Genomic DNA, 16680 nt, shown 5'->3' on the forward strand with positions numbered 1-16680 from the left:
AAGACCCCCTTCTCATTGCTTACCACTGTTGGAAGTCATTCATTCCAAGCATAGATTCTAGAACTAAGAAAAAGAGGATATATGAGGTCAAGGTGACCTTTAAGTAATAAATAATGAGCACATCAGATGCCTTCACATTCTCAAAAATACTATTTTAGGCCAGTTTTGATACTTAGAATATTCTAGCACAGTGTGCTTCTCAGTAAGTACTTTATCCTTAAACTTACAAATATTTTAAAAATATAGAGAATAATAAAAAAGAAAGTCAAGTACCATGAACACACCACCCAGATAACACCTTTGACATTTTCAAAAATAAAAATAATGCATGAGCATGATTTAAGAGTATAAACATGACAGAAGGTTTTCCAACTCCCATGTAATCTTCTGACCCTCTCTGCAAAGACAATGGCCAATAACCAATTTTTTAAATTATTTGGTTTTATACTATTTGCATATGACATGTATACAGAAAACATCCTCACACACACAAAATCTATTAGAGGTAATGAATGAACTCAGTAAGGTTGCAGGATGCAAAATTAATACTCAGAAATTAGTAGTGTATAGATGCTAATAATGAAATAGAAGAAAGAGAAATTACGAAAACAATTCCATTTACAATTGCACCAAAAAGAAAGGAAAAAACTTGGGGAGTCGAAAGATCTGTACTCTGAAAACTGTAAGACATTGATGAAAGAAATTGAAGACAACATAAACAAATGGAAAAATATACGATGCTCATGGATTGGAAGAATTAATATTGTTAAAATGTCCATACTACCCACAGCAATATACAGATTCAATGCAATCTCTATCAAAATACCAACAACATTTTTCACAAAACCAGAACAAATAATACTAAAAATTCTATGGAACCACAAAAGACTCCAAATAGCATTAACCAATTTTTTAAAAAATCTTTTACACAAAAGGGTACTTCTACTTCTTAACACTAAGCCACATCTTCCTTTCTCATTAGTGTATATCTTGAAGACCTAAGACCACTGCAGCACATCTAGATCTGACCCAATGGTTTTAAAGGGGAATTAATACTAATATTAATAAATCAACGATAATAACAACTCATATTTATTAAGCATTTATGATGTGTCATTCACTGTTCTAAGCACTTTCTATGTGTTTATTCATTCAATTCTCCCCAAAACCACATGAAGTGTTTTGTTGAGTATCTTCCATTTGCCCAGCCCCCTCCCCAATCCTCTCTATGCTCTGATGGGTGCACCAAAGGCCAGATCTGTAGATAAGGCATCAAGGGCTCCTTTGCTTCTGGCTTCCATTTGAATCCAGCTACTAGGTGGCACCAGAAGAGATAGGAGGGAGAGTGAAGACAGAAGTCATGTATTTAGTCCCCTAGTAGTTGGTGTCCCCTGATGATCAGCTGGCGTTGCTCCATTCTTGGAGTACAAGCCACAGCACCTGTCAGGTGGCCTTCACCGCAGAGCTCTCTGTGCATTTCAGAGGCTGCCCCCTTCTCTCACTAATTCAGGGCTGGGGAGTACCCATGGCGCTCCACCTTGGCCAGCCCTACATTGTCCCTTACAGCTTCCCTGACCCTCTCTACACTTTTGGAAACAGTTCTTTCTATTAAACTCTCTTTAAACTACTCAGTTGAATACCCAGCTTGTTTCTTGCTGAGACTCTGATACAAACACGTACCCTTGTCCCCATTGTACTACTGAGAAAACTGAGGCAAAGAAGTAAGTACCTGTGCAAGGCACACAGCCAGCAAGTGCTAGGATCAGGGTTCAAGGAATGAATTGGGCCCCCAGAGATTGTGCTCTCGCACTCTCTACAGATAAAGGGACACATCTAAACATATACTCCCCTGACATTCCAGAGCTTTCCAGGGTTTTGCTAATATGAATGGTGTTCCTATTAATATCCTTATATGCCAACCTTGGCAAACATATGGAATTATATCTATAGGATACGTTCTTAGCGGTGCCAAGTCAAAGAGTATGTATAATTTTTAATTTGAGGTAATATCGTCCAATTGCTGCACTACTTAATCAAATTAAATACATTCATACTATGACCCAGTAATTTTATCCTGATATAGATACAGATGTGGATGTATATGTAGAGATAATGATATAGAGATGACAGAGATAAGAGAAAGATACATCAGAGAAATCCTCCTCTATGCCCATAAAGGGATATATTCATGTACATACTCATTGCAGCTTTTTTTTTTTTTTCTATTTTGGCCAAGGTGAGGAGTTGGAGGCAAGTGGGGAGTCCAACACTGGGGTATTGTTAGGTGAAACATGGTAGAAGCTCACTGTGGAGAGAAAGGGAATGAATGAATGAATCAAGGGAGGGAGGAGGCAGGAGGTAAGGAAAAATATTGGCAGATTTCCTTCCACAAAGGTATTAGCATTGGTGTTCCTACCTACAATATAAGACAGTGGCCATTATTTTCCATACCATTTCCAGCAGTAGATGCAATTGAACTTTAAAAACATTTTTTCCCAAGCTAATGGAGAGCATCAAATTTTTTCCAGTCTGATGATTTGGCTTGCATTTTTCCATTATGAGTGAGGATGAGTTATTCATATCTTTTCCTGTAACTCAGGATGCTAGATACATTGTTGGAAATATCCTTGTCTCTTTGGGGGGTTGGCAGATCCAGCAGGGCAGAGTGTTAGGTCAACAGGTCTTCTGTCATCCACAAGCACAGGGACAGTGGCCACACAATCGAGAGTGAAAATGAGTGTGGTTGCCATGGTCACCTTCACATGCTCTCTCCAGTTCTGAAGTCACCAGCTAACGACTGGTGACCCCATAACCTTTCCAAACCAGTAGCTCATCTGGGCTTGGTTGGTAACCCCAGTTGCATGTTCAGAGCATTTCAAACACCTTCAAATTCACTGGCACTTAACGTATCAAAAAGCAGGTCTCTTTCTGCGCTAAGTTAATGTTGCAGGGCTGTTTCCATGAGCACTTTTTGTTTAGCTGGGCTTTTTAAAAACCTTCCTCTCCACCCCGCCTCCATTTTTATTTTTTTTCTTTTCTCTTTTCTCTTGGAAGAAGTTGATCCTTTGCCAAAACTAGATGAAACTCTGGCTCCAAGTTCAACTCAGAATTTACTAGCTGATAAATTGGAAGTGGGGAGTGGGTTGTGAAGGTGGGGGGAAGAATGGTGAGGGGGAGGGAGGCTTTCATTTGGGAGCAAGTTCAAACTTGGAATCAAGAGCTATTAAAGTGTCTGATTTGTGCTGAGTCATATGGAGGCGGGAGTCAGGGGATGATGCTGGCCACCTGCCAGCCACACGCACTGCCCAGGTTGATGAACGAGCCTCCGAAGGAACTACAGCAGGATTATAATTTCACCAGCATTTTAAATACATCATTAGAAGCCAAGGGCATGACTCTGAGCAAGCAATCAGCCTGGGCCTCTTGAGTTCATCTGCCTGACTGGGGCCTGAGCAGCTGTCTTTCTTAGACCCCAGACTCTCATTCAGTTCTTCCCCTAACTTCACCCACTGTTACCCTTCCTCCCACCCTCCTTTCCTTCCTCCAACTGAATTGTCTCTCATTCTACAAGGAATAAGGTGGAGACATGGAGAAGACCCCAAGCCTTGAAGAGTTTTGAGAGCACAAGCTTTCCTAAGAAAATGATGATGACGGTAATATTAACTCATCTAATATCCAAAGCAATCTTATAAAGTAGATAGTTATCTCTATCGATAAAGAACCCAAACACAGAGAACAAAAGCAACTTCTGCCAAGTTACAAAGCTAGCGAGTGCAGAGCTGGGATTTGAACCTAGGACGTATATGCTCTTAGCCACTACGACCTCTGCCCCTCTTTCAAGCACCTTCATCTCAGCTCAGAAGTACTCGCACTCTCCCAAAGGATATCTTTTCCCTCCTGTTTCTGAGCCTTGGCACTTGCTGTTCTCACGGTAGAGAAGGGCAAGCAAAGAGCAGATCATTCCAGGGTTTTTCGTTCCTTCCACATGATTTCCTTGCTCAGACTCTGCATTAAAGATCATCCAAACACTCAGTCACTCCCTTATTTCTCCCAACATTTTATTATGAAAAATATCAAACATACAGAAAAGTTGAAAAAATGGTACAGTGATTCTCCCGTTCGTACCCACCATCTAGATTCTACAGTTAAGATTGTGTTATATTTGTTTCCGTCTCTCCAGACCTTTATCCATCTACCTGATCCGTCTGATTTTTTTATGTGCTCCAGGCAGCTGTAGACATTACTACGTTATGCCTGAAAACTTTTCTGTGTGCCCTTCTTTTTTACTTTATGCAAAGTAAGAATTGTAGCTACCAATTACCGAGTGCTTCCTCTGCCAGGCATGGTGTCCAGCACCTTCCGTGCATTTCATGATTTGATTCTGATAGTAATCCTATGTGGTGGGGTGCAATGACTACCCTGATTTTACAGGGAAGAAACACTGAAGCACAGAGAACAAGGACTACAGCCAACAGTTACTTAGTGCTTCCTATGGGCCATGCATGATGCCAAGGGCTTTCCATGAATTATCTCCTTTAATCCTGACAGCAACCCTACAGGGTAAGCATTATAACATGAATAAACTGACTCACACTTGGAGAGTCAAGTCCTGCAGCCTAATAGGCATTGGGACCTGGTTTGAATTGAGGAATTCTGACTCCACTCCCTGCCATTTTCCCTCACCCCTATTGTCATGTCTTTTCATTATTGTGTTTTAATTTTTTGCCTCTACTTATGTTTCTCATCAGACCATGGCCTCTCATGGGCAAGAGTCATGTTTTAGTATTCTTATTCCCACACCCCCAGTCAGATACGCGTAAGCACTTCATAAATGTTTCCTGAATGTATTCATAAGAAATGAATAGTCATAATTGAAAGCTCTGTGTCTTAGAACCAGTGCAGTAAAACAGTGCTAAGTTTATGACCATTCTAGAAAAAAATGACGGGGAGCTTGAAAGCTGATGTCAGATGCCACCGCTGGTACCCTGGGGCTTGCTTTATACCAATAGGACCTGCAACTCATCAAAGACAACCCATTTCATGCAAGGTGGGTGACCTGAAGGATGGGTGGGCAGCCTGGAGGACCAGAATGATCTTGCCAGCTCAGGCTGGAGCACACATTGTGCCCTTGGGTTCATAAGGCATCTTTTATGTGTGTCTACACGGCAGATACCAGGCGAAAGGCTGGGGAGGGCACAAAGGTAAAACATGCAAGACCACTCAAGAATCCCACTCTAAACCGGGCATAGAAAAGACAAGCACATTCATCACTGGAACAAAGCTGTGATTGGGCACTTCGAGAAAAAGACAAACTTAGTTTTAAAAGACTTCCAAGGAAGGACACATCAGATTTTGGTGTCAGAGGAGACTCCAGGGTAGCCTGGTCAAGAAATGTTGTCACGTGGGTTGGGCACAATTATCAGCAAGAAAGAACATGGCGGAACAAAGAAAGTGAGGGTGGGGCGATTTGTTCCATGATGCTCAAATTGCCAAGAAAATTGAAAACAAAACCAGAAGGGCCACATTGCCCTGTGCAGGATGAGAAAACAGACAACACAAAGGCCAAACTCAATCATCATGTGCATGTATTACCAGGCAGAGTAATGCCATGGACGCGGTGGTTACCACAAACCCTCTCCCAGTTTGAAGTTCATGCAAGGTGCCCCCAGCAACAAGATGCTAAGGCTGCCCTGGCTGGTATTGAGATGCAATGAAAGGCAGAGCGTGGGAGGAGACAAGCTGAAGAAGCATCTCAAGTAGTGTGTCCCAGTCTCCAAGGGTAGGCAATGCCATGTTCAAAGTTCTTTAGTTTGTATCATCTCATTTGATCCCTATTAACAATAGATAGGAGAGTTGCTATTAGCCCCAATTTTTTCAAATGAGGAGACTGACAATTACTCAGCCATCAAAAAGAACGATTTCTCAACATTTGCAGCAACATGGACGGCACTGGAGGAGATAATGCTAAGTGAAATAAGTCAAGCAGAGAAAGACAACTATCATATGATTTCTCTCATCTATGGAACATAAGAACTAGGATGATCAGTAGGAGAAGAAAGGGAAGAAGAAAGGGGGGTAAATAGAAGGGTAATGAACCATGAGAGACTATGGACTTTGGGAAACAAACTGAGGGCTTCAGCGGGGGGGGGGGGGGGGGGATGCGATAGGCCGGCGATGGGTAGTAAGGAGGGCACGTATTGCATGGTGCACTGGGTGTTATACACAAGTAATGAATCATGGAACTTTACATCAAAAACTGGGGATGTACTGTATGGTGACTAACATAATAAAAAAATAAACAAAATAAAATAAAAGATAAAATTAAAAAAAAAAAAAAGCCTGTTGAATCACCCAGGATCACATGGCCTGAGAGAGACAGAGCCATTGACTCTAGACCCAGTGTCCTCAGTATGAAATCTCAGTAATGGGACAAGGAGATGGCAGTTTTAGAAATGAAGGTGTCATGGCACAGAGATAACAATTCCTTTTTTCTAAATCTGAGTGCTTTGCAATCAGTCTAAGTCTTATTAACTGTCTTTACTGGGGTGATTGAGGGAAATGATCCAAGAATTTGAAAAGTTAGTCAAGCCTGACATGGGGCAAAACTAGCCCCCTTCAAATGGAGTTTACTTAAGAGCATCTTCTGCTACAGCTTTGTAGTTACAAGGACAAGCTCTGGAACCAAACTGCCTGGGTTTGAATCCCAGCTTACTACCTACTGGCTATGTGACCATAGGTACATGATTTAACCTTTCTGTGCCTCAGTTTCCTTATTTGCATAATAAAGATAATAACGCAGTTGTTAGGATTAAATATTTCATATATTTTAAAAACCTATACTAGGGACTGGTACATAATAACTGTCTGATAAGAGTAGCTTGATTTGTCATTTGTATCCCATCTTACAACTTTTTGTTAGGTGCCACTAGATTTCAAAGGATGAAGGAGAACACAGGCAGTAACCTCTTCGACCTTGGCCACAGCAACTTTTTCCAAGACACGTCTCTGAAGCTGAGGGAAACAAAGACAAAAATGAACTATTGGGAGTTGATCAAGATAAAGTTTCTGCACAGCAAAGGAAATAGTCAACAAAACCTACAGAATGGTAGAGATATTTGCAAATGACATTACAGATAAAGGGCTGGTATCCAAGATCTATAAAGAATTTATCAAACTCAACACCCAAAAAACAAATAATCCAGTCAAGAAATGAGTAGAAGACATGAACAGACACTTGTCCAAAGAAGACATGAGAATGGCTAACAGACACATGAAAAAAATGTTCAGCATCACTAGCCATCAGGGAAATACAAATCAAAACCACAATGAGATACCACCTTATACCAGTTAGAATGGCCAAAATTAACGAAACAGGGAACAACAAATGTTGGCGAGGATGTGGAGAAAAGGAGACCCTCTTACACTGCTGGTGGGAATGCAAGCTGGTATAGCCACTCTGGAAAACGGTGTGGAGGTTCCTTAAGACATTAAAAATAGAGCCACCCTATGACCCAGCAATTGCACTACTGTAGCACAAAGATACAGATGTAGTGAAAAGAAGGGGCACATGCACCCCAATGTTCATAGCAGCAACATCCACAATAGCCAAACTGTGGAAGGAGCCAAGATGTCCTTCAACAGATGAATGGATAAAGAAGATATGGATCTTATATACAATAGAATATTATTCAGCCATCAGAAAGGATGAATACCTACCATTTGCATCACCATGGATGGAACTCGAGCGGATTATGCTGAGTGAAATAAATCAAGCAGAGAAAGACAATTATCAAATGGTTTCACTCCTATGTGGAATATAAGAAATAGTACAGAGGAACATAGGGGAAGAGAGGGAAAACTGAACGGGAAGAAATCAGAGAGGGAGACAAACCATGAGAGACTCTGGACTCCGGGAAACAAATTGAGGGGTGTCGAAGGGAGGGGGGTGGGGGGATGGGGTAATGGGATGATGGGCATTAAGGAGGGCACATGATGTGGTGAGCACTGGGTGTCATACACAAGTAATGAATCTCTGAACACTACATCAAAAACTAACGATGTACTATATGTTGGTTAATTGAACTTAAAAAAAAAAAGATTTCAAAGGATGGAGACCTGTTCAGGATGACGTCAGAGGACTAGGGTTTATTATAAAGACATATGGCATGAAAGTCCAGGAAGCACCACAGCTGCCTGGCCAGGCCTCCAAGATATAGAAAATCATTCTTCCCTCTCAGGCTATGGCGCCATAAGTTGTCATATGACCAAACAGTGTTGTTCCGCTTGTCTCCAAAGGAAGAATCCTTGACCCTCTATTCCTCATTTTCTCTCATTTTCACATTTCCTTCCTCAGTCAGTTGCAGAAGGTTGAGTACCTTGTACTTCTCAGGCCATTGCCTATTCTCTGTCCTCTTTCTTATTTATTTACTTTTATCCCCACTCCATCGTGTTCTTTTCTGCCCCCACCCCTTAGGCAACCACTCTCATCTGTGTCTAATGTAGATCTTTTGGCTTCTATCTGTTCTTGTGTAACAAGTACATTTTTTTAAATGTGTGTATTTTCAGTTTTAAAGAACCATACTTGGTCATGCATCTTTCTTTTTTGACCCATCACTGTCTCTGTGTTCATCCACGTTATTAAACATTCGTGCAGGCCGTTCATTCTGTGTTGCTTAGTTCTCCATGATATATACCCGCCATGTGTAGCCTATCTAATCTCCACTGATGGATTTCCAGATTGCTGCCAACTTCCTGTCACCACAAACAACGCTGTAATGAACATCCTCAAGCACATCCCCTTACTGGCCTGTGTGAGATACTCTTGGGAAATATACATAGGTTCATTTTAGTTTGACTAAGTTGTTACCAGATTGCTCTGCAGAAAGGCTGCTCCTGGCAACACTCCCAACAGCAGTGCATAATCCTCTCCAAACCATTGGCATTCTGCAACTTTCTAACTGAGTCGATGGCTTCTCAGTCATTCTCTATTTCTAGCATTCGTCTTCTTTCTATCCTGGCCTCTGCCTTTATTTCCCACCCAGCACTGCACTGCAGCTAAACCGTCCTCAGTTTTTTTTCCCTCTAATTTCCCACAATCTTATTGTGGTTTCTTCTTACTCTTGGTTTCTATCACTTTCTGAAGCCATAGTGTGTCTTCTTGGCCTCTTTGTCTTTCTATTTCACCTGTAAACACGCTGATGTCCTTTATTCATGACTCAGTCTGGTGCACAACTGCTGGGTCCAGTTCTCCCCTCAGGCCACCTCTTATGATGGCCACTGGTTCGGACATCTCTCCCTGGTCCAATCAGATGTCTCCAGGGTGCTGAGGGTCACATGGTACAAACCCTGTTGACATCTAAGGAAGGGAATATCTGTTGCAGATGCTTTCCACAGAAGAGGGTATGGATATGATGAGTATTCAGAGTTTCATGGACTGCTCAACATACACACTGATCTGATCTTTTATTAAATTAACCAAAATGTACCAATTTTTATACAAGGGAGCTGTAAGTATTCAGGTAGGACATCAATCTCAATGGTTATTTTATATGTAGACACAGTGGAAAATAACCTCTGAGGTGCCCATTGTTTGCCATCGGTCCCTGTTTTCCTTCTCTTTATATTCTCTCCTCCAATCTATGCACATGGTATTAGAGAAATATTGTCTTAATACAAAGTCCATGTTATTCCTGCTGCCCGGGACATTCTTCCCTAACTTCCCTTGTCCTAACTAAAGCAACTCCATTCTTTTTTTTTTTTCATGATATGTTAGTGACCATACAGTACATCATTATTTTGTGATGTAGCAACTCCATTCTTGAGAAGAATTAAATGCCACATTTCCAGGAAGATCTTTACTTACCTCTCCTCTGGGATAAATTCTCCTACTGGATGTCCCCATTCTCTTCCATTGTACACACCACACTCCATTATCGTTAAGTGTTGTTTGCTCTACAAAATATGAGCAACCTGAGAACATGGATTGCATCTGTCCTATTTACTGATGCTTTTCCTTCTTTTCTTCTTCTTCTTCTTCTTCTTCTTCTTCTTCTTCTTCTTCTTCTTCTTCTTCTTCTTCTTCTTCCTCTTCTTCTTCCTCTTTTTTTTTTTTTTTTGCCCAACGAAGTACTTTTTATCTAGTATGTGCTCAAAAATATTCAGTCAATTTTGTTGAATGATAGAGTGGTGACATCTCCAAGAAACTGAGTTTAAATCCCACTCCAGTTGTGAGGTCAAATCACAGTTCCTTTATTATCTTCCTCACAGAGTTTTTATATACAAACATGATTTTTTTAAGTTGTAAATATGACCAGGACATTGGTCGGGTAAAGATCATTAGACAACTTTATGTTTATTAAGAAAACTTTAAAGCCAATTACTTGAATAGGAGAATAAAATAGTACTCTGATCCTAACATAATTTCATAAAACAAAGATTACCATCAAAAGGGTGTCAGAGATGAAGGGACCCTGGAAATTGCCCTGTCTTAATACTTTGTTTCACCCAAAAAGAGAATCCGCTGAGAAGCTATGTGACTCGCCGCATAGCTGTATGCCAAAAGGGCTAAGAAAAAGCGTCTTCTAGTCCCGTCCTTCACATACCCTGAGGCATGTGCCCAATGTGGGAGGAAGCGTTATCTAGCTACACGTGGTCTCTGAATGCTTCCAGAGGCCAAGCGGCCTCCTCTTTGGCTTTGTATTCCAGCTTCCCACAAGCCATTATTTCTTAGAATCATAGACTCATCAAATTTTCTAGTTTTTTTTTTTTTCTTGTTTCTGTGCCTCTCACTGACCCAGTTTTTCTCCCTGGTCCATGAAGGAGTAGCAAAAAGATATATATATATATATATTGAGTCAGAGATTTTACATGCTTTGATCCAATAGGCACCTTCCCGCCCCCTTAGTCCCATTAGCTGGCTGTGGAGATATCTAGGGGATTCAGACTCTAGACCTCTGATTCCAAGTTGTTCCCCAGCACACACAGGGCTTCCCAGTAGGAAGAATTACAATATTTACATTTTTTTCTAGTTGCTAGAGGAATCAGAAGCAGTGGCAAAAAATAATCCTAATAAGGAGTCCTTTGTCCCCAGCTGTTATAAAACAGGATTTTTCACAAGTATTTACTCTCCCTGCAGAACGAAGCATTGAAGTGCAAAAGTTCACCCCAAGCATGCCCACTGCTTTTCTTTAGACCTTCCAAGAGACACACAAGCCTCCTATTTTTCAGGGCCCATCTGGCCGTAAATTGCAATCGACATTAATTTATGAAAACAAATGACACCAGCCTATTCCACAACATTTTGAAATGGGAGAATTAGGCAGGGGCAATAAAGCAAGGGTAAAATGAAAACACTCACTCAGACCCCATAGCTGCCCTGGCAACGTCCCAAGCCACACAAGGACCCGGAGTCTCCCTATTCCAACAAATTCTGCTCTTGCAAAGTTACAGCTATTTGATCACAAGACGTGAACTTAGCTCTTTGTCACAGAGTATGGCAGGAAATTAAACACATCCAAAGCTCCTTCCATGTGACTGAAATCACTGGTCCATCGCCACGTACACATCACTGGTGATAACCACAGAGAAAAAAACATGGGTCATCAATACTGGCTGATGATGTAGCTGATGGGTTAATCCAGTCTCTCCAAGGGCCTAGTGGACTTATTTTGTTCCTGGGATTATCGTCCAGGATTTTAGATGCAGAATTCTGATAGAGTCAAGAGGGTGATTCATGTTCATAGCAGCATTGTCCGCAATAGCTAAATCGTGGAAGGAGCCGAGATGCCCTTCAACAGATGACTGGATTAAGAAGCTGTGGTCCATATATACAATGGAATATTACTCAGCTATCAGAAAGAACGAGTTCTCAACATTTGCTGCAACATGGACAGCACTGGAGGAGATAATGCTAAGTGAAATAAATCAAGCAGAGAAAGACCATTATCATATGGTTTCTCTCATCTATGGAACATAAGAACTAGGAAGATCGGAAGGGGAAGAAAGGGATAAAGAAAGGGGGGTAATCAGAAGGGGGAATGAAGCATGAGAGACTATGGACTATGAGAAACAAACTGAGGGCTTTAGAGGGGAGGGGAGTGGAGGATTGGGATAGGCCAGTGATAGGTAGTAAGGAGGGCATGTATTGCATGGTGCACTGGGTGTTACATGCAAGTAATGAATCATCGAACTTTACATCAAAAACTAGGGATGTACTATATGGCGACTAACATAATAAAAAACATTTTAAAAAAGAGGGTGATTCATAGTCATGCAGAAGGAATGGATGAGATTTTGACCTCTTTAGCATGGCATCTTCATTTTCCACAATGAAGGAGGCATGATGTGAATATGCTGTTTCAATTTGAACGCCAAAGGAAAGATGTGAAGAGGAAGGTGTTGACAATGCATCTCTGACTCTAGATAAGGCAGCTGACCTCCCTATTTTGCTGGATGCCTGGATTTGATGCTTCTGAGTTTTTCAGACACGAGTACTAATGGAGGTAAGACACCCCCCCACACACACAAGAAACTTTGGAACTCTGGGAGACAATCAACTGGCATAGCTTTAAAAATCACTTTCATTTTAAAAGACTATATATGGCATTAGCACTTTAGATGGAGGCTGAAATGGGGGGCTATATTCTCTTCCTCTAAGATCCACCCCATTGAGAGAAAAGATACACGGTTCAGACTGTTTATTTGAAGAAGAATGTACCCAATTAGTCTTTAAAGTAAGACTCAGAGAAAACTGTTGGACAAAAAACTTAAGCTTAATGGGGCTTTCTATCCCACCCACCCAAATCCTGGACTTAAGACCCACCTGTTTGGACAGCTGATCTATGGCCTTGGATCTGAGTTTGCCTGCCTAGTTTACTGCAAGGACTACAGGCCTGCCTCCATGCTCCAGGACAGCTAGAAGAGAGAGAAAGATAGATGTCCTTCCTTTCCCCTCCATACTGGGAGAACTTGCTCAGGGGAATTCACCACGTGGAGTTTACCACAAGGAGAAGACCGAAAACTATGAGCCTGCAATTCCCCTGAGAGAACACAGAAACAATACCAAGTGTCAACTCTGTGTAACATTTAACACTGTCACTCCACCTACTATTAAATGTTGTTCAGTGAAGGTCAGTCCCTCACCAGTCAGCTTAGTTGCTCCTCCTCCCTTGGGGAGGAGAAAATAAGCAGTTGGAGGGATAAGATTGGGAGCGTTGTATTCCTTCTCTACAAGCCAAAGAACAAATGAGAAGAGAACAGTATAATTGTCCCTTCTCCCAGCTATCAGGAAGGACTTCCTGACCTAGGGGAACTGAAAAAACAAAAACATAATCTGAAAACAAACAAACAAAAAAACCCAAACCTTTAGGAAGACCTTCCCCTAGAAATTTTAAAGACCAGGAGAGAACCCAACCATTCTGCTCTTGAGGAGAGAGACATCCCAAGTGGCACAGAATTCTTCATTTTCCCTCTTGAAGTAGTTCCATCCTGGGAACTGCATTCGTGGTGCAATATCTCTGACTGATCCCACCCTGCCGTCTTCCTGGCTGATCCTGAGGAATGGGCAAAAATAATGCCCCTGCTTGTAAAACCCAAGTTCTCTATGTTCTACTGGAAAGTGAAGTGACGGTCTAAGGTACCTGTGGCATAGAGTCCAAAAGCAGAGTTTTCTCCTTTAGGGGAAAGATAAAATGCTCTCTAGACTTTCTCAAGCCTGACACGGGAGAAATATACAGGCTCTGAATCATTCACTTGAGGACAGCTGATGAAAGCTCGGGGAACGGAGGAGGAGAACGAGCACAAGAAAAGATTTCCAGAGATAGAGAGAACAATTCTTCAGTGAGCCAGCTTGGAGAAAACAATTTAAGGAAGGCACGTCTTCAGCCTGTCTTTAACAGATGTGTACTAACTCACTGTGGTCCGGGAGCCAGCTGTGGCTGACTGAAGACCGTTTTCCAACACAGATCCCTTGTGGTGGAAAAGAACAAAGTTGAAAATGGATGGCACCCGATTGTATCCATGATTTATCATTTTAATCTTGTCACCAAGAATCAAAGAGCCCCATTCAGGGAGGCTAGAGCAAAGGAAAAGGCAAATAAATATATTTGATATGAATGAGTTATTTGAGGTCAATCTGGAAAGTTTCTTTAGAGCATAAAAAAATTAGAAAGAAAGAATAATAATCCAGTGATCACTCATGGCAAAGTTCAAGGATCAAGAATTGAATTTCCTGGGGCGCCTGGGTGGCACAGCGGTTAAGCTTCTGCCTTCGGCTCAGGGCGTGATCCCGGCGTTCTGGGATCGAGCCCCACATCAGGCTCTTCTGCTATGAGCCTGCTTCTTCCTCTCCCACTCCCCCTGCTTGTGTTCCCTCTCTCGCTGGCTGTCTCTCTCTGTTAAATAAATAAAATCTTTAAAAAAAAAAAAAAGAATTGAATTTACTAAAGATGTACAGCAGCGCATTTTTAGGGTGGAGTCATACCTCAACAACTTAACACGGATAGAATGCCTGGGGTGGCACGCTTTCTCCAGGGACAATATTACCCATTACCCTGACTCTAAGAAGAGCTATAGTCAGACCAAATACGGAAGTCCTCCGTTTTTATGGCTATTACATTTTCCTGTGCTTTGTAGTATCTGGAAGCAGCTCGTTTTCATCATAGAACTTAGGACAAATTTTCTTTCACCTTTTGCCTCTTTTCAGATTCTTTCCTCCTCTTTCTTGCTTCAGAGACTTTGCATTTGCTGACCCTATGCCTACAATACTTTTGCGTCAACTCTACCTGCTTGATTCCTTCTCACTCTTCTGGTCTTGGATGGAATGTCACCTCCTCCAAAAAGTCTTCCCTTTTGGTCTCATCTAAAGTGAAGACAATCCCCTATTATTTTTTTATCCCATTGCTCTGTTTGTTTACAGTGTAATAATTATCCAATTGTCATATTTTGATAATTAGCATATTATCAAAGAGGAACTCAAAAGGGAAATTAAAATGTATTTTTAACTAAATTAAAAACAAAATTTGTGGTATGTCACTAAAGTAGTGCTTAAGAGGAAATATATAGCACCAAATACCTATATTAGAAAAATAAAATGCCCTCTTTAATGCACTTGATGTAATGAGCACTGGGTGTTATATGCAACTGATGAATCACTGAACTCTACCTCTGAAACTAATAATACGCTATATGTTAATTAATTGAATTAAAATAAAATAAAATTAGAAAAAGAAAGAAAAATCAAATCAAATCTCAAATTAGTTACTGCAGTCTCCACCTTAAGAAAATAGGATAAGAAGAATAAACCAAACCCAAAGTAAATTTTCAAAAGGAAATTATAAAGATCAAAGCACAAATCAATGAGTTCTAATCAGGAAAGGATGCTGTATTTTGTCAAATGCTTTTTCTGCATCAAGTGAGAGGATTATATGGTTCTTGTCTTTTTTTTTTATTAATGTGCTCTATCATGCTGATTGATTTCCAAAATCAGAGAGAAAGAGAGGACACAAATCACTAACATCAGGAATGGAAGGTGACATCACTATAGATTCCACAGATATGAAGAGGGTAGGAGGAGAATATTATATACAACCTCATGCCAATAATTTGAGAACCTAAATGATATGGATACATTTCTTAAAAGACACAAACTACCAGAGCTCACTCAAGAAGAAACAGATCAGGAGAAGAAAGGGAACAAGAAAGGGGGGGTAAACAGAAGGGGGAATGAACCATGAGAGACTGTGGACTCTGGGAAACAAACTGAGGGCCTCAGAGGGGAGGGGGATAGGGGATCGGGATAGACCGGTGATGGGTATTAAGGAGGCACGTATTGCATGGTGCGCTGGGTGTTATACGCAAGTAATGAATCATGGAACTTTACATCAAAAACTAGTGATGTACTATATGGTGACTAACATAATATAATAAAAAATATTTAAAAAAACACTCAAAAATAAAAAAAATAAAATTCCAGTATAAAAAAAATAAAAAATAATAAAAATATAGGTTAAAATATTCAAAAATAAAAAACTTTTTGAAGTTCAAAAAAAACACCTTTGTTTTCTAGCAGCTGAAAAAAAAAAGAAGAAATAGATCACATTAACATGGGTAGCCCAGTATCTAAGAAAGAAATAAAGAAATTGAATTTGTAGTTAAAAATCTTCCCAAAAGAAAACTCCAGGTTTAGCCTTCATTAATGAATTATATTTTAGGCCGAAGTAACTATATAAACAATCCCAAAAAGTTAAAAAAAAAAAAAAAGAAAAAGGGAGGATATCTGGGCTCCTGGGTGGCTCAATGGGTTGAACATCTGCCTTGGGCTCAGGTCAGGATCCCTGTTCAGGAAGGAGCCTCTCTCTCCTTCTTCTTCTTTCTCCCACTCCCCTCCCTCCACTTAGGTGCTCTCTCTCTCCCTCTCAAATAAATAGATAAATTTTTTTTAAAAATAAATAAAATAAAATGGGCAGAATATTTTCCAAATCTACCTATAAAGCCAGCATTACCCAGATACAAAAATCATAAAAGACATCATAGGAAAGGGAAATTATAGACTAAAAGTCATCATGTACATAGGTGCAAAACTTAGATGTTAGTAAATCAAGTCCAACTATATGTATAGAGAAAATGACACGTGATAAAGTAGAAGTCAAGATTAGATTAACATTCGACAATACATTGATTTAA

Source organism: Ursus americanus, chromosome 1 (assembly GCF_024610735.1).
Source record: "Ursus americanus isolate L20-20 chromosome 1, mUrsAme1.1.p, whole genome shotgun sequence".
In the NCBI taxonomy this organism is placed as follows: Eukaryota; Metazoa; Chordata; class Mammalia; order Carnivora; family Ursidae; genus Ursus; species Ursus americanus.